The sequence below is a fragment of the Pristis pectinata genome, chromosome 19, assembly GCF_009764475.1.
Source record: "Pristis pectinata isolate sPriPec2 chromosome 19, sPriPec2.1.pri, whole genome shotgun sequence".
Taxonomy (NCBI): domain Eukaryota; kingdom Metazoa; phylum Chordata; class Chondrichthyes; order Rhinopristiformes; family Pristidae; genus Pristis; species Pristis pectinata.
The window spans coordinates 44,037,586-44,061,727 of NC_067423.1; the positions used below are offsets into that span (position 1 = coordinate 44,037,586).

Genomic DNA, 24,142 nt, shown 5'->3' on the forward strand with positions numbered 1-24,142 from the left:
AATAGTCTAACGTACAGTGGCATGCAAAAGTTTGGGCATCCCTGGTCAAAACTTCTATTGCTGTGAATAGCTAAGTGAGTTAAAGATGACCTGATTTCCAAAAGGCATGAAGTTAAAGATGACACATTTCTTTAATATTTTAAGCAAGATTACTTTTTTATTTCCACCTTTTACAGTTTCAAAACAGCAAAAAAGGAAAAGGTCCCGAAGCAAAAGTTTGGGCACCCTGCATGGTCAGTACTTAGTAACACCCCCTTTGGCAAGTATCACAGCTTGTAAACGCTTTCTGCAGCCAGCTAAGAGTCTTTCAATTCTTGTTTGAGGGATTTCGCCCATTCTTCCTTGCAAAGGGCTTCTAGTTCTGTGAGATTCTTGGGCTGTCTTGCATGCACTGCTGTTTTGAGGTCTATCCATAGATCTTCAATGATGTTTAGGTTGGGGGATTGTGAGGGCCATGGCAAAACCTTCAGCTTGTGTCTCTTGATGTAGTCCATTGTGGATTTTGAGGTGCGTTTAGGATCGTTATCCTGTTGTCGAAGCCACCCTTTTTTCTCCAAACTTTCCTGCGTTCTCACCATGAAGTTCAGCATTAGAAGTTTGCAAAGGAACACCTAAACAAGCCTGATGCATTTTGGAAACAAGTCCTGTGGACTGATGAGTTACAATAGAACTTTTTGGCTGCAATGAGCAAAGGTATGTTTGGAGGAAAAAGGGTGCAGAATTTCATGAAAAGAGCACCTCTCCAACTGTTAAGCACGGGGGTGGATCGATCATGCTTTGGGCTTGTGTTGCAGCCAGTGGCACGGGGAACATTTCACTGGTAGAGAGAAGGATTGTCGTCCGGAAATCAATTTTCCCCTTCTGTCCGTTGTAAGTAACACAGTGCCACGAGGTCAATTCGAACAAATACCTTTATTAGCAGTGCACCGCTAGGAGAATTCTCTTCAGCACTCACTGAGAGTCGCCTCCCGAGTTCTCCCCACACAAAGGGCAGACAGACATTAATACAGGAATTGTCATGCACATCCCATGCAAATGGCGCTGCGAGTTTCTGTCAAGCTATAGAGATCCTGAGACAGCTATCACACCTCTTGTCTTAGTATAATTGAGTTATAATCAAGGCTTTCAAAGGCACGTATCACCCTTCATTGTTCAGACCAAGCCTGCACCTCGATGTTAATTACACTCAGTATCGCCACCGTCTGACATATTGGAATGGTTCGTTACCTGAAACAAAGGCAGTTAACATACTTACATTCCAACCTAACCAGTGGGTCAGCAGCTTGCTAGTCCTTGCTAAAGAAATATAAATGCATGTGTATGTGTATATATATATACAATATATATATTGTTTGCCAGTTATAGGTATGGTTGCAATTCTTAACCCTTCACTTCCTCAGGATGAATTCAATTAAATATCAGCAAATTCTGGAAGCAAACATCACACCGTCTGTAAAAAAAAGCTGAAGGTGAAAAGAGGATGGCTTCTACAACAGGATAACTATCCTAAACACACCTGAAAATCCACCATGGACTACCTCAAGAGGCACAAGCTGAAGATTTTGCCATGGCCCTCACAGTCCCCCGACTTAAACATCATCGAAAATCTGTGGATAGACCTCAAAAGAGCAGTGCATGCAAGACGGCCGAAGAGTCTCACAGAACTAGAAGCCTTTTGCAAGGAAGAATGGGTGAAAATCCCCCAAACAAGAATTAAAAGACTCTTATCTGGCTACAGAAAGTGTTAACAAGCTGCGATACTAGCCAAAGGGGGTGTTACTAAATACTGACCGTGCAGGGTGCCCAAACTTTTGCTTCGGGCCCTTTTCCTTTTTTGCTGTTTTGAAACTGTAAAAGATGGAAATAAAAAAGTAATCTTGCTTAAAATATTACAGAAATGTGTCATCCTTAACCTTATGCCATTTGGAAATCAGGTCATCTTTTACTCGCTTAGCTATTCACAGTAACATAAATTTTGACCAGGGGTGCCCAAACTTTTGCATGACACTGCAGGTGTCTTTACAGTCCAGATGCTCTAGAGCTGAGTTTAGGGCTAGGGAGATGGCGTCCGCTGTAGACCTGTTTCGGCAGTAGGTGAATTACAGCTGTGCAAGGGTCAGTTAGACCACATTTTGAGTGTTGTGCACAGTTCTGGTCACTACACTAAAGGAAGGGGGTGATTAAGCTGGAGAGGGTGCAGGAAAGATTCCCGATGTTGTGGCCAGGACTGGAGGGTTGGAGCTGTGAGGAGAGAGAGTGGATAATCTGGGACTGTTTTCCCTGGAGCGCAGGAGGTTGAAGGTGATCTTACCGAGGTGGGAAATTATCTGGGGCTTCTCCACCTTAATGCTCTTCAAGAGCCCCAATACCACCTGCGCCGTGAATATCAGCAGGTACCTGAAGCCCTCCCTCCTGCATCAGCTCCTCAGCCACATATTGGACCATAGAACACTACAGCACAGAAGACAGGCCATTCAGCCCTTCTAGTCTGTGCCGAATCTTTATTCTGCTAGTCCCATTGACCTGCACCTAGTCCATAACCCTCCAGACCTCTCCCGTCCATGTATCTATCCAATTTATTCTTAAAACTTCAGGCTGCGCTCGCATTTACCACATCAGATGGCAGCTCGTTCCACACTCCTACCACTCTCTGAGTGAAGAAGTTCCCCGTAATGTTCCCCCTAAAACTTTCCCCTTTCACCCTAAAGCCGTGTCCTCTCGTACTTATCTCTTAATCTAGGTGGGAAGAGCCTACTCGCATTTACTCTGTCTATACCCCTCATAATTTTGTAAACCTCTATCAAATCTACCCTCATTCTTCTACGCTCCAAGGAATAAAGTCCTAACCTGTTCAATCTTTCCCTGTAACTCAGCTCCTGTAGACTCGGCAACATACTAGTAAATCTTCTTTGCACTCATTCAATGTTACTGATATCCTTCCTATAGTTAGGTGACCAGAACTGCACACAATACTCCAAATTTGGCCTCACCAATGTCTTATACAACCTCACCATAATATCCCAACTCCTATACTCAGTACTTTTATTTCTGAATGTCAGGATGCCACATGCCTTCTTTACAATCCTGTCTACCCGTGACGCCACTTTCAGGGAACTATGTATCTGAACTCCCATTTCCCTTTGTTCCACCACATTCCTCAGTGCCCGACCATTTACTGTGTATGTCCTACCTTGATTTGTCCTTCCAAAATGCAACACTTCACATTTGTCTGCATTAAATTCCATCTCATTTTCTGGCCTATTTTTCCAGTTGGTCCAGATCCCTCTACAAGCCTTGAAAGCCTTCCTCGCTGTCCACAACGCCTCCAATCTTAGTGTGATCAGCAAACTTGCTGATCCAATTTACCACATTATCATCTCGATCATTGATATAGACAACAAACAACAATGGTCCCAGCACAGATCCCTGAGGCACACCACTAGTCACAGGCCTCCAGTCTGAGAAACAATCATCCACTACCACTCTCTGTTTTCTCCCACAAAGCCAATTTCATATCCAGTTTACAACCTCTCCATGGATACCTCGTGTCTGAACCTTCTGAACAAACCTCTCATGTGGGACCTTGTCAATGGCCTTACTAAAGTCCATGAAGACAACATCCACAGCCTTCCTTTCGTCTACTTTCTTGGTAACCTCCTCGAAAAACTCTACAAGATTCATTAAACACGAACTACCACGCACAAAGCCATGCTGACCATTCTTAATCAACCCTTGGCTGTCCAAATACTTGTATGTCCGATCTCTCAGAACACCTTCCAATAATTTACTTACTACTGATGTCAGGCTCACTGGCCTGTAATTACCTGGTTTACTTTTAAAGCCTTTTTTAAACAACAGAACAACATGAGCTACCCTCCAGGCCTCTGGCACCCCACCTGTGGCTAAGGACATTTTAAATATATCAGAAGTGTAACTTTGATTAGACTGCATTTCGAGGATGGTGTGCAGTCTGGTTGCCCCATTACAGGAAGGGTGTGGGGACTTTGGAGAGGGTGCAGGAGAGATTCACCAGGATGTTGCCTGGATTCAAGAGTATCAGCTGTACTGAGAGGACGGACAAATGTGGATTGTTTTCTCTGGAACACCGGAGACTGTGGGGTGACCTGATGGAAATATGGAAGATGAGGAGAGGCAGAGATCAGGTGTATGGTCAGAGTCACTCTCCCAGAGTGGGAATGTCAAGTACTCAAGGGCACAGATCTACGGTGAGGGGGAACGTTTAATGGAGATGTGCGGGGCAGGTTTTTTACACAGAGAGTGGTGGGTGCCTGGAATTCACAGCCAGGGGTGATGGGGGAAGCCAATTGGACAGCAACGTCCAAGAGGGAATTGGACAGACACATGAACAGGCCGGGAATGGAGGGACATGAAACACGTGCAGGCAGATAGGATCAGTTTAAATTGGGATCATGGTCGGCACAGAGCCGGTGGGCTGAAGGGCCTGTTCCTGTGCTGCACTGTTTCAGTCCTCATGCCCTTTATCACCTGCTGTGTCTCCCTCTCTCTCCACACACCTTGTGTCTCACACCTCCCTGCCCCCATCTCTGCTCTGCAATCTGTAACCCCTCTGCTCTTCCCCCAGCCCTGAGGAAGGGCCATTGACCCAAACATGAACAGTTTCACGTTGCTGTTTGACGGCTGAGTTCTCCCAGCATTTCTGTTTGTGTTTCACATTCCAGCATCTGCAGTTGTATTTGTTTTCTTTCACTGCCAGTGTGTGTGTTGTAACTGAGGGCACAGAAACTGTCCACAGTGTTCCAGTGTGGTCTCACCATGTGACAACACTTCCCTGTGTCTACACTCCAGCTCCACGCAATACATGAGGAAAGGCCATTTGCTTTCTGCACCACTCGCTGCACCTTCCTGATAACGGTCCAAGTGTTTCATTGGCAACAACATCTCAATCCCTCCGAACTGGATTCATTTGCAAACTCTCTCCATTTAGATAACAGACTGACTTTTGAATCCTCCTCCCCTCGCTCCCTGTGATGGGCACAGACTCCCCACTGAAGTGTCACTGACACAGTGTGGTGGGGTTGGGAGAGGATTTATCCTGTGGACGGTCCCTCTCTTACTCTTACTGCCCATTACATTCCTGTGTACACAGCCCAGTGTCCAACACTGACACAGTGTGGTGGGGGGGTTGGAGTTTATCCTGTGGACGATCCCTCTCTCACCCTCACTGCCCATTACATTACCACCCTGACAGGTGCTGATGAGGGCAGGAGGGGTGATTGGAGGAGACAGGGGAGTCTGACTGAGATGTGGTCCTGAATTGGCTGTTTCTGTGTTGTAACATCTGAGTCTTTCTCACTCCTTTTCTCAGTGAAGTCCCAGAGGACTGAACCCTCTGATCAACCCATCCCGTCCCTGAGGATGTCTGATGGAGGCAGCTCACGTATCAAGAATAAAGGAATTTTCATTCAGAGACACAAAGCACAGACTGGAGATGTGTGTTGAGCAATGGAAGGAAACAAAATGATACAAGATTGGGTGGGAGGGAAGAGGTGTTGCTGGGAAAGGAGAGAGAGGGAAAAGCAACAGAAAGAAATGAGAGGTACATGGAGCTGAGAAAAATAGAGGGCTATGGGTCTCTAAGGTTGGGACATGTTCAGCACAGCTTTGTGGGGCGAAGGGCCTGAATTGTACTGCATGTTTTTTTATGTTTCTATGTTTTTGCGGCCACTGCAGTCAAATAGAAGCACTCCGAGGGTTAATGCTGTCCTGTTCTGACACCTTGTTTGCAAGAGGAAATGCACAGACCGAGAACAAAGAACTTTTCACATCAGGGACACAGGTAACATTTGGTGAACACAGATGCAAATTGAGCAACAGATACAAATGAGAGAGGTTGTTGGAATGGGGCAGGGGGGCGGTGGGGAGAGAGAAACAGAGAGAGTTTCCATGGCAGTTTGTGTGGCTGAATCGTCTGTCTCTGCACAGAAAGTTCTCAATAATTCACTCTTGCCTCTGTGGCCATTGCAGTTCTGATAGAAACACCACTGGTTCATTCTGCCCTGTTCTGATCCTCTGTGTGTAACAGGAAACACACAGAGCAACAACAAACGACTTTTCACATCAGGGACACAGGTAACATTGGGTGACAGGTCACAGATGGACACGTGGAAACGAGAGGGATCAGTACAGTGTGGGACGGGGAGGGAGTGGGGAAGGAGAGACAGGAAGGGACAGTGTGGAGGTGAGGGAGAGAGACAGAGGGAGAGGCACAGAGTCACACAGCACAGAAACGGGCCCTTTGTCCCACTGACTGGGTGCTGACCTTCCAGCACCCATTGACGCTGATCCTACACTGATCCCATGTTCTGGTCCCTACATTCCCATCAACTGCCCCCAGATTTTCCCACCTGCTTCGACACTGGAGATAATTTTCTGTGGTCCATTCACCTCTCACCCAGCCTGATATGTGGGCAAACAGCAAAAAAGGCTGAGAAAAATAAGACAGGACCTGCCACATTAGGAAAACAAAGAGGGGTCACAGAATATCACCGGCAGACAGGGTTAAGGTAATGACAAAGGCACTTCATACTTTGGCAGATAATGTGAAGGTAAACCCGAAGGGTTTCTATAAGTATATAAGAGTAAAAGGATAGTAAGGGACAAAATTGGTCCCCTAGAAGGTTAGAGTGGTCGTCTATGTGTGGAGCCTCAGCAGATGGGAGAGATCTTAAACAGTTTTTTTGCATCAGTATTTACTCAGGAAACTGGCATAGTGGATATGGAATGAAGGGAATCAAGCAGTAGTGTCATGGAACATATGGAGATTAAAGAGGAGGAGGTGCTTGCTGCCTTACAGTGAATAAAGGTAGATAAATCCCCTGGGCCTGACAAGATATTTCCTCGGACCTTGAGAGAGACTAGTGTAGAAATTGCAGGGGCCCTGGCAGATATATTTAAAATACCCTTAGCCACAGGTGGGGTGCCAGAGGACTGGAGGGTAGCTCATGTTGTTCCGTTGTTTAAAAAAGGCTCTAAAATTAAACCAGGTAATTACAGGCCAGTGAGCCTGACATCAGTAGTAGGTAAGTTATTGGAAGTAGTTCTGAGAGAAATCGGATATACAAGTATTTGGACAGCCAAGGACTGATTATGGATAGTCAGCATGGCTTTGTGTGTGGTAGATCATGTTTAACGAATCTTGTAGAGTTTTTCAAGGCAGTTACCAGGAAAGTAGATGAAGGAAAGGCTGTGGATGTTTTCTACATGGACTTTAGTAAGGCCTTTGACAAGGTCCCACATAGGAGGTTAGTTCAGAGGGTTCAGACACTAGGTATCCATGGAGAGGTTATAAACTGGATTCGAAATTGGCTGTGTGGGAGAAGACAGAGAGTGGTAGTGGATGATTGTTTCTCAGACTGGAGGGCTGTGACTAGTGGTGTGCCTCAGGGATCTGTGCTGGGACCATTGTTGTTTGTTGTCTATATCAATGATCTGGATGACAATGTGGTAGATTGGATCAGCAAGTTTGCTGATGACGCTAAGATTGGAGGCGTTATGGACAGCGAGGAAGGCTTTCAAAGCTTGCAGAGGGATCTGGACAAACTGGAAAATGAGCCAGAAAATGGCAGATGGAATTTAATGCAGACAAGTGTGAGGTGTTGCATTTTGGAAGGACAAATCAAGGTAGGACATACACAGTAAATGGTGGGGCACTGAGGAGTGCAGAGGAATAAAGGGATCTGGGAGTTCAGATACATAATTCCACATTGATGAAGGAAAAGCAGTAGATGTAGTGTATATGGATTTCAGGAAGGCATTTGATAGGATACCCCCATGCAAGGCTTATTGAGAAAGTAAGAAGACATGGGATCCCAGGGGACATTGCTTTGTGGATCCAGAACTCGCTGGCCCGCAGAAGGCAAAGTGTGGTTGTTGACAGGTCATATTCTGCATGGAGGTTGGTGACCAATGGTGTACCTCAGGGATCTGTTCTGGATTGCCAGAGGTTACAGTGGGACATAGATGGGATGCAAAACTGGGTTGAGAAGTGGCAGATGCAGTTCAACCCAGATAAGTGTGAAGTGATTCATTTTGGTAGGTCAAATATGATGGCAGAATACAGTATTAATGGTAAGACTCTTGGCAGTGTGGAGGATCAGAGGGATCTTACGGTCCGAGTCCATTGGATGCTCAAAGCAGCTACACAGGTTGACTGATGAAAAAGGCATACGGTGTATCGTCCTTCATCAATTGTGGAATTTATTTTAGTATGTTCGGAACAAGTGGGGAAGCAGGGAAAGTGTAGACCCCTGAGGGACCAAAGGGATGTTCTGTGCGTGGGCCAGATGCTCAATGAAGACTTCCCATCTGTATTCACCCAGGAGAAGGATGTGGTAGATGTGGAGTTCAGGGAGAGCGATGGGGACATTCTGCAGCATGTCGGCATCAAGGAGGAACAGTTGTGAAATCTCTGGTGCACAAATGTGGACCAATCCCCAAGGGCCGGATGAGATGTGTGCCTGGCTGCTGGATGAGATGAAGGAGGAGATTGCTGGTATCCTTACAGAGATTTTTGCATCTTCAGCAGCCTCAGGTGAGGTGCCAGATGATGGGAGGATTGCAGATCTTGTTCCTTTGTTCAAGAAGGGCAGCAGGGATAAGCAAGGTAACTCCAGTCCATTGAATCTTCCATCGGTGGTGGGGAAAGTACTGGAAAATATTCAAAGGGACAGGGTTAATCAGCACTGGGAAAGGTAGGGACTGATTAGAGATGGTCAGCATGGTTTTTGTGGGAAATCCTGTCTCACTGATTTGACAGAACTGTTCACAGAGTTAACTAAACACATTGATGAGGGCAGTGCAGTGGGTGTTGTCCATGTGGACTTCAGTAAAGCTGCCACATGGTGGGCCGGTGCTAAAGGTTCCAGCCCATGGGGTCCAAGGTAACCTGGCTCAGTGGATCCAAAGCTGGCTTGGTAATAGGAGCCAGAGGGTGATGATGGATCGGTGGTTTTGTGATTGGAAGTCTGTGACCAGTGGTGTACCACAGGGACCGGTGCTGGAACCATGATGTTTGTGTCATCCATGACTGACTTGGATGTGAATGTAGAAGGTTTGATCAGTAAGTTTGCAGATGACCTGACAATTGGTGGTGTTGTAGGTAGCGAGGAGGGCTGTCTAAGGATACAGCAGGATGGAGATCAGCTGGAGAGTTGGGCGGAGCGATGGCCGATGGAATTTCATCCTGACACATGGAAGGTGATGTGTTGTGGGAGGACAAATGAGGACACAGTAAATGGCAGGGCCTGAGGGAGTGTTGGTGAACAGAGGGTCCTCGGGGTAGGTCTACAAATGCCCGGAAGTGGCAGCACAGGTCGACAGGGTGGTGAAGAAGGCACACGGGGTGTTTGCCTTCATCAGCTGTGGCATGGAATGTAAGAGCTGGGATGTCATGTTCCCACATTATAAACAGTGGTTGGGCCACAGCACAGCTGGAGCATTGTGTGTGGTTCTGGTCACCACACTACAGGAAGGGTGTGGGAGTGCTGGAGATGCTGCAGAGAAGGTTCACCAGGATGTGGCCTGGGTTGGAATGTTTCGCTTACAAGGAGAGACTGGATCGGCTATGGTTGTTTTCCCCGGAGTGCAAGAGTCTGAGGGTCTGATCGAGGGAGAGAAAATTCATGGAATGGTCCAGCAGAGAAACCATAGAATCATGGAGCAGTACAGTGCAATACAGGCCCTTCGGCCCACAATGTTGTGCCAACCTTTAAACCTCGCCTTAGCCTATCTAACCCCTTCCTACCACATGTCCTTCTATTTTAAATTCCTCCATATGCTTATCTAGCAATCTCTTGAATTTGACCAACGTACCTGCCTCCACCACCACCCTAGGCAGCGCATTCCACACCCCAACTACTGTCTGGGTAAAAAACCTTCCTCTGATATCTCCCTTGAACTTCCCACCCATTACTTTAAAGCCATGCCTTCTTGTATTGAGCATTGGTGCCCTGGGAAAGAGGTGCTAGCTGTCTACTCCATCTATTCCTTTTAATATTTTGTACACCTCTATCATGTCTCCTCTCATCCTCCTTCTCTCCAAAGTGTAAAGCCCGAGCTCCCTTAGTCTCTCTTCATAATGCATACTCTCTAAATCAGGCAGCATCCTGGTAAATCTCCTCTGCACCCTTTCCAACGCTTCCACATCCTTCCTATAATGAAGCGACCAGAACTGGACACAGTACTCTGAGTGTGGTCTAACCAGAGTTTTGTAGAGTTGCACCATCACCTCGTGGCTCTTAAACTCAATCCCATGATTTATGAATGCTAACATCCCATAAGCTTTCTTAACTACCCTATCCACCTGTGAGGCAACTTTCAGGGATCTGCAGATATGGACTCCCAGATCCCTCTGCTCCACCACACTGCCCAGAATCCTACCATTAACCTTGTATTCTGCCTTGGAGTTTGTCCTTCCAAAGTGTACCACCTCACACTTCTCCGGATTGAACTCCATCTGCCACTTCTCAGCCCAGCTCTGCATCCTATCAATGTCCCTCTGCAATCTTCGACAATCCTCCAAGTCATTAATAAAAATCAGCAAAAGCAGAGGTCCCAGAACCGATCCTTGTGGGACACCGCTTGTCACAGCCCTCCAATCTGAATGCAGTCCCTCCACCACAACATCTGCTTTCTACAGGCAAGCCAATTCTGAATCCACACAGCCAAGCATCCTTCGATCCGAAGCCCTATGACCTTCTGAAGAAGCCTACCATGTGGAACCTTGTCAAATGTCTTACTAAAATCCATGTAGACCACATCCACTGCACTACCCTCATCAGTCTGCCTGGTCACCTCCTCAAAGAACACTATCAGGCTTGTGAGACATGATCTGCCCTTCACTGGACAATTCCCTGGACAATCCCTACTAACTTTTTTGAATAAGGGCACAACATTTGCTACCCGCCATTCCTCCGGTACCGTTTCCGTGGACAATGAGGACTCAAAGATCCTAGCCAAATGTTCATCAATCTCCTCCCTCACCTCTTGGAGCAGCCTGGGGAATATTCCATCAGGCCCCGGGGACTCATCTGCCCTAATTTTTTCTATCAGCTCCAACACATCCTCTCTCTTGATATCAACATGCTCTAGAACATTAACCTTACCAACACTGTCGTCAGCGTCATCAAGGCCCCTCTCCTTGGTGAATACTGAAGAGAAGTATTAATTGAGAACCTCACTCATTTCCACAGCTTCCAGGCACATCTTCCCACCTTTGTTTCTAATCGGTCCTACCTCTACTCTCGTGATCCTTTTGCTCTTCACAGATGTGAAAAGTGCCTTGGGGTTTTCCTCAACCCAACTCGCCAAGGCTGGTTCATGTCCCCTTCTTGCTCTCCTCAGCTCCTTCTTAAGTTCCTTCCTTGCTACCCTATATTCCTCAAGAGCCCTATCTGATCCTTGCTGCCTACACCTTATGTATGCTGCCTTCTTTCTCCTAACCAGATGTTCCATCTCCCTTGTCACCCATGGTTCCTTCACCCTGCCATTCTTTCTCTGCCTCACCGGGACAAATTTAACCCGAACATCCTGCAAGAGATCCCTGAACAACGACCACATCTCCATAGCATACTTCCCTTCAAAAATGTGATCCCAATTTGCACTTGCAAGTTCTAGCCTTATAGCCTCATAATTTGCCCTTCCCTAATTAAATATCTTCCTGTCCTCTTTGCTCCTATCTTTGTCCGTGACAATGCTAAAGGTTAGGGAGCAGTGGTCACTGTCCCCCAAATGCTCACCCACTGAGAGATCTGTCACTTGACCTGGTTCATTACCTAATACTAGATCTGATATGGCATTCCCTCTAGTCGGCCTGTTGACATACTGTGACAGGAATCCGTCCTGGACACACTTAACAAACTCTGCCCTGTCTAAACCCTTGGTACTAAGCAGGTGCCAATCAATATTGGGGAAGTTGAAGTCTCCCATGATAACAACCCTGTTACTTTTGCACCTTTCCAAAATCTGCCTCCCAACCTGCTCCTCAGTATCGTTGCTGCTACCAGGGGGCCTACAGAATCCTCCCAGTAGAGTAACTGCTTCTTTCTTATTCCTAACCTCCACCCATGCTGACTCTGGAGAGGATCCCACTACATTATCCACCCTTTATGCAGCTGTAATAGTATCCCTGACCAGTAATGCCACTCCTCCTCCTGGCCCAGCTGGTTGGTGCCGACCATGATGCTGATCTACGTTCAACAGAGAGAGCTTGGGGTAAATGTCCACAGTTCCTGCAAAGTGGCAGCTCAGGTCGACAGGGTGGTGAAGGTGTTTGCCATTGAGCACAGGAGCTAGGACATCATGTATTGGTATTGGTTTATTATTGTCACTTGTACCAAGGTACAGTGAAAAACTTGTCTTGCATACCGATTGTACAGGTCAATTCATTACACAGTGCAGTTACATTGGGTTAGTACAGAGTGCATTGAGGTAGTTCAGGTGAAAACAATAACAGTGCAGAGTAAAGTGTCACAGCTACAGAGAAAGTGCAGTGCAATAAGGTGCAAGATCACAACAAGGTAGATCGTGAGGTCATAGTCCATCTCATCATATAAGTGAACCATTCAATAGTCTTATCACAGTGGGGTAGAAGCTGTCCTTAAATCTAGTGGGAGAGGAGAAAAGAAAGATTGACCCGGGTGGTTGGGGTCTTTGATTATGCTGGCTGCTTCACTAAGACAATGAGAGGTAAAGACAGAGTCTAAGGAGGGGAGGCTGGTGTCCGTGATGTGCTGGGTTGTGTCCACAACTCTCTGCAGTTTCTTGCGGTCCTGGGCAGAGCAGTAGTCATACCAAACCATCATGCATCTAGATAGGATACTTTCTATGGTGCATCAATAAAAATTGGTGAGTGTCAAAGGGGACAAACCGAATTTCTTTAGCCTCCTGAGGAAGTAGATGCACTGGTGAGCTTTCTTGGCCGTGGCATCTACGTGATTTGACCAGGACAGGCTGTTGGTGATGTTTACTCCCAGGAACTTGAAGCTCTCAACCCTGTCTACCTCAGCACCGTTGATGCAGATGGGTGCATGTACACCGCCCCCTTTCCTGAAGTCAATGACCAGCTCTTTTGTTGATATTGAGGGAAAGGTTGTTGTCATGACACCATGCCACTAAGCTCTCTGTCTCCTTCCTGTACTCCGAATCATTGCTCTTTGAGATACGGCCTATAACGGTGGTATCATCTGCAAACTTCAGATGGAGTTAGAGCAGAATCTGGCCACACAGTTGTGAGTGTATAGGGAGCAGAGTAGAGGGCTGGGGACACAGCCTTGTGGGGCACCAGTGTTGAGAATAATCAGGCCGGAGGTATTGCTGCCTGTCCTCACTCATTGTGGCCTGTTGGTTAGTAAGTCAAGGATCCAGTTTTAGAGGGAGGTGTTGCATCCGAGGTCTCGGAGTTTGGTGACATATTTGCTTGTGATTATTGTATTGAAGGCAGAGCTGCAGTCAATAAACAATAGTCTAACACAGGTGTCTTTACTGTCCAGATGCTCTGGAGCTGAGTGTAGGGCCAGGGAGATGGCATCCGCTGTAGACCTGTTTCGGCGACAGGCGAATTACAGTTGGACAAGGGTCAGTTAGACCGCATTTCGAGTGTTGTGCACAGTTCTGGTCACTACACTAAAGGAAGAGGATGATTAAGCTGGAGAGGGTACAGAAAAGATTCTCGATGTTGTGGCTGGGACTGGAGGGTTGGAGCTGTGAGGAGAGAGTGTGGATAATCTGGGACTGTTTTCCCTGGAGCGCAGGAGGTTGAGGGGTGATCTTACTGAGGTGGGAAGTTATCTGGGGCTTCTCCACCTTAATGCTCTTCAAGAGCCCCAACACCTCATGCTCTGTGAATATCAGTAGATACCTGCAGCCCCCCCTCCTGCACCAGTACCTCAGCCACACATTGAACCATAGAACACTACAGCACAGAAGAGAGGCCATTCAGCCCTTCTAATCTGTGTTGAAACTTTATTCTGCTAGTCCCATTGACCTGCACCCAGTCCATAACCCTCCAGACCTCTCCCATCCATGTATCTATCCAATTTATTCTTGAAACTTAAGGGTGCGCCCGTATTTACCACCTCAGATGGCAGCTTGTTCCACACTCCCACCACTCTCTGAGGGAAGAAGTTCCCCCTAATGTTCCCCCTAAACCTTTCCCCTTTCACCCTAAAGCCATGTCCTCTCGTACTTATCTCTCCTAATCTAGGTGGAAAGAGCCTACTCGCATTTACTCTGTCTATACCCCTCATAATTTTGTAAACCTCTATCAAATCTACCCTCATTCTTCTACGCTCCAAGGAATAAAGTCCTAACCTGTTCAATCTTGCCCTGTAACTCAGCTCCTGTAGACCCGGCAACATACTAGTAAATCTTCTCTGCACTCTTTCAATCTTACTGATATCCTTCCTATAGTTAGGTGACCAGAACTGCACACAATACTCCAAATTTGGCCTCACCAATGACTTATACAACCTCACCATAACATCCCAACTCCTATACTCAGTACTTTTATTTCTGAATGTCAGGATGCTGAATGTCAGGATGCCAAATGCCTTCTTTACAACCCTGTCTACCCGTGACGCCACTTTCAGGGAATTATGTATCTGAACTCCCAGATCCCTTTGTTCCTCCGCACTCCTCAGTGCCCTATCATTTACTGTGTATGTCCTACCTTGATTTGTCCTTCCAAAATGCAACACCTCATACATGTCTGCATTAAATTCCATCTGCCATTTTCTGGCTCATTTTTCCAGTTGGTCCAGATCCCTCTGCAAGCTTTGAAAGCCTTCCTCACTGTCCACAATGCCTCCAATCTTAGTGTGATCAGCAAACTTGCTGATCCAATTTACCACATTATCATCTAGATCATTGATATAGATAACAAACAACAATGGTCCCAGCACAGATCCCTGAGGCACACCACTAGTCACAGGCCTCCAATCTGAGAAACAATCATCCACCACCACTCTCTGTCTTCTCCCACACAGCCAAGTTCAAATCCAGTTTACAACCTCTCCATGGATATCTAGTGTCTGAACCTTCTGATCTAACCTCCCATATGGGACCTTGTCAACGGCCTTACTAAAGTCCATGTAGACAACATCCACAGCCTTTCCTTCATCTATTTTCTTGGTAACCTCCTCAAAAAACTCTACAAGATTTGTTAAACACGATCTACCACGCACAAAGCCAAGCTGACTATCCTTAATCAGACCTTGGCTGTCCAAATACTTGTATATCCGATCTCTCAGAACACATTCCAATAATTTATCTACTACTGATGTCAGGCTCACCGGCCTGTAATTACCTGGTTTACTTTTAGATCCTTTTTTAAACAACAGAACAACATGAGCTCCCCTCCAGTCCTCCAGCACCGCACCCGTGGCTATGGGCATTTTAAATATATCTGCCAGGGCCCCTGCAATTTCTGCACTAGTCTCTCTCAAGGTCCGAGGAAATATCATGTCAGGCCCGGGGATTTATCTACCTTTCTTCGCTGTAAGGCAGCAAACACCTCCTCCTCTTTAATCTCTATATGTTCCATGACACTACTGCTTGTTTCCCTTCCTTCCATATCCACTATGCCAGTTTCCTGAGTAAATACTGATGCAAAAAATCTGATTAAGATCTCCCCCATCTCCCAAGGCTCCACACATAGACGACCACTCTGATCGTCTAGGGGACCAATTTTGTCCCTTACTATCCTTTTACTCTTAACATATTTGTTGAAACCCTTCGGGTTTACCTTCACATTATCTGCCAAAGAAACCTTGTGTCTTTTTGCCTTCCTGATTTCCTTCTTTAGTATTTTCTGACATTTTCTGTACTCTTCAAGTACCCCATTTGTTCCTAGTTGCCTGTACCTGCTATACACCTCTCTTTTCCTTAACCAGATCACCAATATCCCTTGAAAACCAAGGTTCCCTATGTTTCTTAACTTTGCCTTTAATCCTGGCAGGAACATGCAGACTCTGCACTCTCAAAATTTCACCTTTGAAGGCCTTCCACTTACTGAACACATCCTTGCCAGAAAACAACTTATCCCAGTCCACTCTTCCTAGATCCTTTCTCATTTTCACAAAATTGGCCTTCAATTTAGAACCTCAACTCGAGGACCAGACCTGTCCTTATCCATAATTGACTTGAAACTAATGACATTATGGTCACTGGACCCAAAATGTTCACCTACACATACTTCTGTCACCTGACCTGTCTGGTTCCCTAATAGGAGATCAAATATTGTATTCTCTCTCCTTGGTGCCTCTATATATTGATTTAGAAAACTTTCCTGGACGCATTTGACAAACTCCAAGCCATCCAGCCCTTTCACAGTGTGGGAGTCCCAGTCAATATGTGGAAAGTTAAAATCCCCTACTATTACAACTTTCTGTTTCTTACATCGGTCTGCTATCTCACTACAGATTTGCTCCTCCAATTCTCTCTGACTATTGGGCGGTCTATAATACAACACTGTTAGTGTGGTCACACCTTTCCTCTTCCTCAGCTCCACCCATATGGCCTCTGTACACCAGCCCTCCAGGCTGTCCTGTCTACGCACAGCTGTGACATTTTCCCTGACTAGTAATGCCCCTCATACCCCTTTTCATCCTGTCTCTCACGTCTGAAACAATGGAACCCCAGAACATTAAGCTGCCAGTCCTGACCCTCCTGCAACCAAGTCTCACTAATAGCAATAATGTCGTAATCCCACATGCCAATCCACGCCCTAAACTCATCTGCTTTACCTACAATACTCCTTGCATTGAAGTAGATGCACCTGACAACATTTCATCACATACAAACCTTTGATTTCTGCCAGTACCTGCAGTCCTCACATGACCTTTATTCTCCTCCTCCTCACTATCTGCTCTAACACTCTGGTTCCCCTCCCCCTGCATATCTAGTTTAAACCCCCTGGAGCAGCACTAGCAAACCTACCCGCAAGTGCTCTCCAGATCAGGAACTGTGCTCTCTTCCTGTTTCTTACCACGCCAGCACGTGGCACAGGGAGTCATCCTGAGATTACAACCCTGGAGGTCGTGTTTTTCAACTTACTACCTAACTCATTGAATTCTCTTTACAGGACCTCACCTCCCTTCCCATCAATGTCGTCAGTTCCAATATGGACCACAACCTCTGGCTGCTCCCCCTCCCCTCTCAGAGTGTCCTGGGCCTTGTCAGAGACGTCCTTGCCCCGGGCACCAGGGAGACAACACACCATCCTGGAGTCTCACCCCAGCCACAGAAACACCCATCTGTACCCCTGATAAAGAGTCCCCGATCACTGTTGCTCACCCAGACTTTGCCCCACCCTGCTGTACAACAGAACCAGTCGTGGTGCTACTGATGGGGCTGATGCTGTCACTTTCCCCTGAGAGGCCGTCCCCCCAACAGTATCCACAGTGGTTTACCTGTGTGAGAGGGGGACAATCACAGGGGACTCCTGCACTACCTGCCCGACCCTCCTGTCACTCACCCATCGATCTGGCTGAACCTGCGGTGTGACCACCTCCCTGAAACCCCTGTCTACAACACTTTCTGCCTCCTGTATGTCCGTCAGTGAGTCCAACTGCCCTCCAACCCATCTGTGCGGTCTGAGAGGAGCTGCAGCCGGACACACTTCCTGCAGACACTGTCGTCAGGGACACTTACTGCCCCCATGTCTCCCACATCACACCGGGGGAACACACCACTCCACTGACGGACAGTCCTGCCCCCTTAATAACCTGGCGGACTTGAGAAAAAGGGAAATCCTGACCTTGTTGGTGCTCGCCCTGCTCACCCAAGCCTGAATTCACGAAGTCCCGCACCTTGACCCAGCAGCGGCACTTCGACCTCAAAGCTGCCCTTCTCAAAATGGCTGCTCCAAAATGGCTGCTCCTCTGCAGACCACCTCCCTTTTGTTCATTGCTCAGCCTGTGGGACACAAACCACCAGGTGTTCACCTGCAACAGGCATTTTAAACTCCCACCGCTCCTCCTCCTCACTACTAAGTCTGTCAGAAGTATAACTTTGATTAAGCTGCATTTCGAGGATGGTGTGCAGTCTGGTTGCCCCATTACAGGAAGGGTGTGGGGACTTTGGAGAGGGTGCAGGAGAGGTTCACCAGGATGCCAGGATGTTGCCTGGATTCAAGAGTATCAGCTGTACTGAGAGGTTGGACAAACATGGATTGTTTTCTCTGGAATACCGGAGACTGTGGGGTGACCTGATGGAAATATGGAAGATGAGGAGAGGCAGAGATCGGGTGGATGGTCAGAGTCACTCTCCCAGGGTGGGAATGTCAAATACTCGAAGGCACAGATCTATGGTGAGGAGCAACGTTTAAAGGAGATGTGTGGGGCAGGTTTTTTACACAGAGAGTGGTGGGTGCCTGGAATTCACAGCCAGGGGTGATGGGGGAAGCCAATTGGACAGCAACATCCAAGAGGGAATTAGACAGACACATGAACAGGCCGGGAATGGAGGGACATGAAACACGTGCAGGCAGATAGGATCAGTTTAAATTGGGATCATGTTCGGCACAGAGCCGGTGGGCTGAAGGGCCTGTTCCTGTGCTGCACTGTTTCAGTCCTCATGCCCCTTATCACCTGCTGTGTCTCCCCCTCTCTCCACACACCTTGTGTCTCACATCCCCCTGCCCCCATCTCTGCTCTGCAATCTGTAACCCCTCTGCTCTTCCCCCAGCCCTGAGGAAGGGTCATTGACCCAAACATGAACAGTTTCACGTTGCTGTTTGACGGCTGAGTTCTCCCAGCATTTCTGTTTGTGTTTCACATTCCAGCATCTGCAGTTGTATTTGTTTTCTTTCACTGCCAGTGTGTGTGTTGTAACTGAGGGCACAGAAACTGTCCACAGTGTTCCAGTGTGGTCTCACCATGTGACAACACTTCCCTGTGTCTACACTGCAGCTCCACGCAATACATGAGGAAAGGCCATTTGCTTTCTGCACCACTCGCTGCACCTTCCTGATAACGGTCCAAGTGTTTCAGTGGCAACAACATCTCAATCCCTCCGAACTGGATTCATTTGCAAACTCTCTCCATTTAGATAACAGACTGACTTTTGATTCCTCCTCCCCTCGCTCCCTGTGATGGGTACAGACTCCCCACTGAAGTGTCACTGACACAGTGTGGTGGGGTGGAGGGGGATTTATCCTGTGGATGGTCCCTCTCTCACCCTCACTGCCCATTATATTCCTGTATACACAGCCCAGTGTCCAACACTGACACAGTGTGGGGGGGATTTATCCTGCGGACAGTCCCTCTCTCACCCTCACTGCCCATTATATTTCTGTATACACAGCCCAGTGTCCAACACTGACACAGTGTGGTGGGGTTTATCCTGTGGACGGTCCCTCTCTCACCCTCACTGCCCATTACGTTACAACCCTGACAGCTACTAATGAGGGCAGGAGGGGTGATTGGAGGAGACGGGAGGGTCCCACAGTCTGACCTAGATGTGGGCCTGAATTGACCGTTTCTGTGCTGAACCTTTCTCACTCCTTTTCTCAGTGAAGTTGCAGAGGACTGAACCCTCTGATCAATCCCATCCCGTCCCTGAGGATGTCTGTTGGAGGCAGCTGACATACCAAGAATATAGGATTTTTCATTCAGAGACACAGAGCACAGACTGGAGATGTGTGTTGAGCAATGGAAGGAAACAAAACGATACAAGATTGGGTGGGAGGGAAGAGGTGTTGCTGGGAAAGGAGAGAGAGGGAAAATAATTCACTCTGGTTTCTGCAGCCACTGCAATTCAAATAGAAGCACTCTGAGGGTTAATTCTGTCCTGTTCTGACATCTTGTTTGCAAGAGGAAATGCACAGACCGAGAACAAAGAACTTTTCACATCAGGGACACAGGTAACATTTGGTAAACAGCACAGATACAAATTGAGCAACAGATACAAATGAGAGAGGTTGTTGGGATGGGGCAGGAAGGAGTTGGGGAGAGAGAAACAGAGAGAGTTGCCATGGCAGTTTGTGTGGCTGAATCGTCTGTCTCTGCACAGAAAGTTCTCAATGATTCACTCTTGCCTCTGTGGCCATTGCAGTTCTGATAGAAACACCACTGGTTCATTCTGCCCTGTTCTGATCCTCTGTGTGTAACAGGAATCACACAGAGCAACAACAAACGACTTTTCACATCAGGGACACAGGTAACATTGGGTGACAGGTCACAGATGGACACGTGGAAACGAGAGGGATCAGTACAATGTGGGACGGGGAGGGAGAGACAGAGGAAGGAAGAGACAGTGTGGAGGTGAGGGAGGGAGAGAGAGAGACAGAGAGAGGCACAGAGTCACACAGCACAGAAACAGGACCTTTGTCCCACTGACTGGGTGCCGACCTTCCAGCACCCATTGACACTGATCCTACACTGATCCCACGTTCCTGTCCCCACATTCCCATCAACTGCCCCCAGATTCTCCCACCTGCTCCGACACTGGAGACAATTTTCTGTGGTCCATTCACCTCTCACCCAGCATGTCTCTGGAATGTGGGAGGAAAACAGAGCACCCTGGGGAGCCCCAGTGGGTCGGTCGCTGAGAGAAGGTGTAAACTCCAGACACAGGTCAGTGGAACCTGGGTCGCTGGAGTTGAAGCAGCAGCACTACCCGTTGTGTCACGGTGGTGCCCAACAGACGGAGAGTGTCGGTGGCAGTTTGGGGGAACAGACATGACGGTCCCTGTTTCCCAATGTGCTCTGTATCGTTCACCCGTCACCTCTGTGCTCATCCGCGTCACAGAACTGTCATCCTGCTTTTTCTCCCCCTCCCCAGTCATGTCCCTCCCTGTCTCTGCAGTGCCCTCAGGTACCTCAGTGCCCCATGGGCTCGGTGTTCCTCTCATTCTATCTTCTCAATGACCCACACATTTCATGCCTCCATCTCTTGAAGTTGTACCTTCAGCTGCCAAAGGCCCGGGTGCCGTCTGCCTGTTCCAGTTCCTGGGTACAGGGACCGATATCCAGCCCAGACACAAGAAGGATCATCCTGTGGGAGTTATTTCCAATCCTCTCTATCCAGTACAGTTCCTGTGTAGACAGCCCAGTGTCACTGACAGTGTGGTGGATGTTTATCCTGTGGACGGTCCCTCTCTCACCCTCACTGCCCATTATATTCCTGTATACACGGCCCAGTGTCCAACACTGACACAGTGTGCTGTAAGGTGGGGGGGGGGGGGGTGAGGGAGGTTTGTCCTGTGGATTTACAGCTCCAGCCGTGTGATGTGGTCAGTCAGGATCTGTAGACGGACACACTTCCCACCGGTGGAGTCAGCAGGGACACTGGAGGTCTCCCTGATCTCCCACATCCTGCAGGAAGAACATGTGACTGCGCCAACTGCCATCTCCAACCCACTGGGACTGGAGATGAAAGTAAAAGATCTTCCCTTCCCTTCCCACTGCACAGCCTCCTCGCTGAAACCTCTTGAGACAAAGTCTCAGCACTGACCCCTCAAACACAGCACTTACACCTCGCAACAGCCACTCTCAATGTGACCACTCCAAATTGTCCGTCCCTGTGTCGTAAACTCCACATATTTCTTTCCAAATCCCATTTTCACTGGAGTTCCTATCGACTGATTCCCCTGATCAGTCCTGGCTCATTCCTGGGGATGTTTGTTTGAGGCAGCTCAGGTACAGAGAATGATGGATCGTTGACCCAGGGACACAAATAACAGACTGGGGATACGTCCTGAGCAATGGAAAGAAACAAACAAATACAAGGCTGGATGAGAGGGTTTGTGGGAAGGTGGGTTGTTGGGAAGGGAGAGAGAGTGGGGGGAAATCCATGTCACCTCCAGACATGGTTCCTGGTTTGAAGTTCTCTCCATGGTCTCCCCTGCCTCCCCGTCTCTGCAACCCCCTCCATTCCTGTGAGTGTTGACGATCTGAGCCCCTCTAATTCTGGCCTCTCCATCATCCACAACCTGGCAGCTGCCCTCAGCTGTTGAGGCCTGTGTGCTGTGTGCCCGTGATTGTTCCAGAGCTCAGACCAATGTCCAGTCTCAATACAGGGAATTATCCACCCTGTCCATTGCAGTTCCCGTCTACACAGCCCGGTGTCCAACGGTGACAAGGTGCTGGTCTGGGAGGGATTTCTGCTGTGGACACTCCCTCCTTCACCCTCTCCGTCCATTCCTGTTCCATAACACACAGCCCAGTGCCCAATCGGACTTTCATTACAATCGTGGCTGGTTCACCCAGATCCCAACTCCTGTTCTGGGCCATCACAAAGCCCTTAATTCCCCAATCTTCCACAGATTTATTTTCTTCCCCATTAAATCCCTGAGGTGTTCAGTTCTCCACAACTGTCTAGGGAAGTGAATGCCACCTTTTGAGATGACCTCTCCCTTCATATATCCCCTCGTTTGAGACTCTCCCCCAGGGGAACATTGACACTTTAGAATTTTAAATTAAATTTTTTAAAATTAAATTTTATTTACAGTGTGGTAACAGGCCCTTTCTGCCCAACGAGTCTGCGCCGCCCATTTTAAACCCCAAATTAACCTACCCGTACGTCTTTAGAATGTGGGAGGAAACTGGAGCACCCGGAGGAAACCCACGCAGACACAGGAGAACGTACAAACTCCTTACAGACAGCGATGAGAATCGAACCCTGATCGCTGGCGCTGTGATAGCGTCGCGCTAACCGCTGATGTTGGTGATCGGACAACCCTCTCATCCCGGGAATTAGCCGAGTGAATCTCTCCTGGACTGTCTTCAGTGCTAATGTATCCTTTGTGACACAAGGGGACAATACTGCACATAGTATTCCAGGACATTCTCACTGACACCCTGTTCAACTGGAACAATACTTCCCTGTTTCTGAACTCCAACCCCTTGCAATAAAAGCCAATGCACCACTTGTCCTCCGCACTACTTGTTGCCCCTTGCTGCTGTCTGAGCAGAGCTGATAAATACCCCACATGGACTCGTGGGGCCAAACATCTACTTCTGCACTGCAATGTCCATTATATTCTCTCGAACTTCCTTGTCCATTACAATCCCTGTACACGGCCCACTGACCAACACTGGCCCATTACTGACCATGTACTGAGCCTGCTGCAGCTCTAATACCTACTGGCATTGGAATTGGTTTATTATTGTCACTTGTACTTAGGTAGAGTGTAAAACGTGTCTTGCATACCGTTCATACGGATCAATTCATTGTGCAGTGCATTGAGGTAGTACAAGGTAAAAGAATACAGAATGCAGAATAAAGTGTTACAGTTACAGAGAAAGTGCAGGCAGACAGTGAGGTGCAGGGTCATAACAGGGTAGATCATGAGGTCAAGAGTCCATCTCATCGTACTAGGGAACCGTTCAATAGTCTTAAAACTGTGGGATAGAAGCTGTCCTTGAGCCTGGTGGTACGTAGACCTGTCTCGGTGGTGGGTGAATTGCAGTGGGTCGAAGTTGTCTTGGAGGCTGGAGTTAATGCGTGCCGTGACCAGCCTCTCGAAGCGCTTCATGATGATGGATGTCAGAGCCACCGGGCGGGAGTCATTGAGGCACGCTACCTTGTTTTACTCAGGTACCGGGGGGATAGTGGTCTTCTTAAAGCAGGTGGAAACCTCAGATTGAAGCAGGGAGAGGTGAGAAATGTCTGCAAATACCCCGACCAGCTGATCTGCCCAAGATCTGAGGACACGGCCAGGGACACCATCTAGGCCAGATGCTTTCTGTGGGTTCACCCTCCAATGGTGACTGTGGGTTCAGGTGCATCGGAGGCTGTTGGGGTGGGTGGTGACAAACCAATCCCCTTCTGTTCAAAACCTGCATAGAATGTGCTCAGCTCATCGCGAAGGGATATACTGTTATCGGCGATGCTGCTTGACTTCCTATTATCCATTACAGTCCCTGTACACGCCCAGTAACCAACACTGGCCCATTACTGAGCAGGCAGGGACTGTATTGGCTCTGCTCCCTCTCTCCTCTGACATTACACTACAGTCTCTGTACACAGCCCAGTGCAGAATGCTGACCATTCGTGATCTGTCAGGGGTTTATCCTGTGTCAACTCCCTCCCTCACACCTGTGTCCACTCCTGTTGCAGTGTACACAGCCCTCTGTTCAATGCTGACCCATCAGCCATGCCG

General features: G+C 48.0%; 1 protein-coding gene across 4 annotated transcripts in view; it reads left to right on the forward strand.

The window, feature by feature from the left end:
• The window catches only part of LOC127580612 (uncharacterized), an 89,362-nt gene that overhangs the window by 24,542 nt on the left and 40,678 nt on the right, over nucleotides 1-24,142 (forward strand). The window contains exon 1 of one of the 4 annotated variants that reach the window (XM_052034235.1): nucleotides 7,965-8,572. The exons of the other annotated variants lie outside the window; for them this stretch is intronic. The gene's annotated coding sequence lies outside the window, so the exon portion shown is untranslated. Of the gene's footprint in view, nucleotides 1-7,964; nucleotides 8,573-24,142 lie in introns of those variants that run through there. 4 annotated transcript variants of the gene reach the window in all.